Source organism: Carcharhinus amblyrhynchos, chromosome 10 (assembly GCF_965287045.1).
Source record: "Carcharhinus amblyrhynchos chromosome 10, sCarAmb.v2.hapA, whole genome shotgun sequence".
Lineage (NCBI taxonomy): Eukaryota > Metazoa > Chordata > Chondrichthyes > Carcharhiniformes > Carcharhinidae > Carcharhinus > Carcharhinus amblyrhynchos.
In genome coordinates, this window is record NC_137333.1 from 59,000,662 (window position 1) to 59,004,627 (window position 3,966).

Here is a 3,966-nt window from a genome sequence, read left to right on the forward strand (position 1 = left end):
AGGAGGATAAATATATTTTATAGCTTTTATGCTAAAAGGAGCAGAGTATTGGATGAGGTGTTAAATAATATGTTTTCTTAATTGGATGTAAAAAATCCCATTACACTATATTAAAGAAAGACCAGGGAAAGATTCCCAGTGTCCTAGCCAATATTTATTCCTCAATCAACATCATTGAAAAAAACAGATTATCCTATTGTCTTTTGTGGGATCTTGCTATGCAACATTTGCTGTTCCATTTCCAACACTTTGAAAGTATGTAATTGGCTGTAAATTGCTTTTGGATGTCATGAACAGTACGGTACAAATTCATGTTTTTCCCTTTCATAGTGCTTGGCACTGCTGCCTCACAGTGCCAGGGATCCATGTTCGATTCCCAGCTTGGGTCACTGTCTGTGTGGAGTTTCACGTTCTCTTTGTGTCTGTGTGGGTTTCCTTTGGGTGCTCTGGATTCCTCCACAGTCTGAAAGACGTGTTGGTTAGGTACATTGGCCATGCTAAATTCTCCCTCAGTGCGCCTGAACAAGTGCCGCGGTGTGGCGACCAGGACATTTTCACAGTAACTTCATTGCAGTGTTAATGTAAACCTACTTGTGAAACTAATAAATAATAATTAAAGTTATTCATATAAGTTATAGTTTCAGTAAATTTGTTATACCATAGCACTGGAGATCTCATTGCTGCATTGCAGATATTCAAATCCTGATCATCTGTGACGAACATGACAAAAAACCTAATATTTACAATATAAAATGAGAATTAACGTTCACATGCTTCGAGGAGATTTTGAATAACTGGCTGTGAAATAAGCTTTGTTGCTCAAAGTCCTCTTGTCTCCATGATTTGTTTAGGTGTTTGGAATGGGCTATTTTTTTCTGCTGTTCCCTATTCCCAAAGTCTCCTCATCACTATTTAAAAGCTGCATGTTATTAAGATTTTTCTCAAGTTTAGTTTACATTTCTTTGTCTCAGCCACATCAACACAGCTATGTTAACAGAATAAGAAGAACTATAAATATACGCATGGGGCACCAATGAATATATTATTTATCTAATGGCAGGTTACACTGAGGACAGTGGCAATTGTGAGGATATTATCCCTAACCACAGCCTGATAGTTTCTCCCTGGCAGGCTTGGTTCCACCAGCTAGAGCACTTCCCTCTATGCTGGGAAATTAAACAAGACTCCTATTTGCTGGATCCTCACTCAAATTAGCGCAGCAAATAATCTTCATGCCAAGAATGAAGTGAAAATTGTATTTTCATACTGAAATTTATGGTAATGATTGAACAAATCTGTGAGTAATTCTCCAATCCTCCCACGGGGGATATGCTGCTTTCAGCTTGCCAAGTGAAATTGTCAGTGGAGGGTAAGAATATTCTGATCTTTGAGGAAATTTCTGAAACTTGAACTGATGGGGTTTTGATAGCTGGGATTTCTACATCCCATCCTGGATTTTTATTGCTATAGATTCAGGCATACCTAGTAGGAAGTTACTGAGGACAACTGCCTTTGTGTATTTTCCCTGCAGATTTCTTCAAAGTACGGGTATTAGGGATGTGCCTTACAGCTTTCGGGAGGGAATCCACAATTCAATCCAACTGCTTTACACAGATATCGGTAGTGCAGTTTCAGTTAACAGGTGAAATCAGAAAGCTTTCCAATTAAATCTGGAGTCAGGCAGAGTTGCTTACTCTCCCCAGTCCTGTTTGTGCATTGTAAAGAACACTTTGCTGACTCTATCACAAAGGGTTCGGGCATAAGTGATGATCCCAGGCAGTGGAAGCACTCAAGTCAAAGCCTCCCTGTATATGGACAACATCACCGCCTTCTGCTCAGATTGGCTGTCAGTGTGCAGGCTGATCAACATCTGCAACCAATTTGAATTGACCCTGGTACAAAGATAAATCATGGCAACAGCAAGGCCATGTTCTTCGGGAACTGAGCTGACCGATCCCTTGTCCCCTTCACCATAACGTCAGACTGCCTGCAGATGCTGTGGATATGGATCGGAGGGACCAGGGCATTCAAGAGAAAGTGGAAGGAGCTAGTAGGTATAATGAACCTTGTAATCAGGTGTGAGGCACTCTCGGTCTTGTTATATGTGGTGTAGGTCTGGCCCATTCCTCATTCCTGTTCTGTGGCAATCATCCGAGCTATTTTCTGATTCATCTGGTGGTCAAAAATGGACCATGTTCAAAGGGATGTAATGTACAAATCTCTAAATAAAGAAGGAAAAACCATGCCCAACATTGCCCTAATCCTGATGGCCATCTTTGTGTATGGCTTCATTAAGATACGCATAGATCCATGGTAGGCAAACACCAAGGATTCTCCAGCAGCACTCACCTGAAAACCGGCTTCAGTGGGCCTTTACATGGTCTGCCCCCCATCCACTAGAATTCCAGCAGCAGGCAGGATGGGAGAATTCCGGCCCATGTGTAATTACATGCTGAGACATTCCAAGGTTTAGGACTATGTGCTAAGGGATGCACTGAAGTTTGGGGCAGTCGCTGTCAAGGCACTGTGTAAGGCCCTTTAGCCAATGTACACTGAGCGGTTGGTAACCATGGAAAACCCCTTAGACTGTAGGGCTATTCCTGGCTGCATAAAGTAAATGTATCTGTGTTGAGGCACCCATAGTGCAGCACGACTGATGTATATAATTTGAACAGCAAAAATACCAGAATATTTGTGATGTTCTCATTACAGTGTTGAATGCACCTTGATCTCTATAAAGAATGTATATGTCATTGCACTTTCCTGTTATGACAACTTGAAATGTTGTGTAATGTTTCTTTCAGATATTTTATGAATAAAGTATATTATGTCTGTACTTATCAGCTTGGATCTAGTATGTCCCTTTTGTGGAGACCATGTATTGGATTGAAGTTGAATTGGCTTTTGGAGCAAGGAAGGAGGTGGGTTAGGGACTTTCCCCAATCACTCTGCCATTAACTTTGCAACTCTGAGAAAGGAATAACATTTTTAAAAATATGTTTATCTAATAAACATCAGCTGCTGCTGCAGAATTATCAGATCTGTGAAAAATACTCTTTGGTTCTGCCCGAAACTTGTTGGACTTCCAGTGCACAGAATTATCCCCGATCAAGTGCTGCAGGCTGGCACATTCTAAAGCCCAGGACTATGCGCTGAGGGATGCACTCGTTGAATATTACATGTGTTACAATTGTACTGAAGCTTCTCAGAGCGCAACCTGAACTGTGTAGAGATCATGAATATTATTGCACTATGTGTGATAGCCATTTTTAAATGTTTGTAATGTTCATTCAGATATCTTACTGAACAAAGTAGATTTTTGCAAAAAAAAAGTTTACCTGAGCCCTCATGCTATATATATCACAGAATCATATGAAATGTAAATGTATATTGTAAATATAACATGTAATACAGAAAGTGTAGTGAAACAACTCATGTACTGTATTGAAAGAAACTGATCTTTTTATTCATTTGTGGGATATGAGTCCAGCATTTATTGCCCATTCCTAACTGTCCTCTATTCCAGAGGGCATTTAAGAGTCAACCACATGATGTTGGTCTAGAGTCACATATAGGCCAGACCAGGTAAGGATGACAGTTATTCCCTAAAGGACATTAGTGAACCAGAGGGGGTTTATTTACGGCAATCGACAATGGTTTCATGATTATTGTTAAACTTTTAATTCCAGATTGTTTTTTAAATTCAAATTTCACCATCTGCCTTGGTGGGATTTGAACCCAGATCCCCAGATCTTGCCCTGGGTCTCTGGATTACTAGTCTAGTGACACTATGCCACTGCCTCCCCTTCTGTATCACACTTAATGTGAAGTGAAATTCAGACTGTCATGGAATCAAACGTTATGAATGAAATATATTTCAATTAATGTCAGAGGTTACTTTCTACTGGTGTCTAAGTAGTGAATGACCAGCAACACAGGTTTGTAGAAGTGAAAACCTGTTTTTAT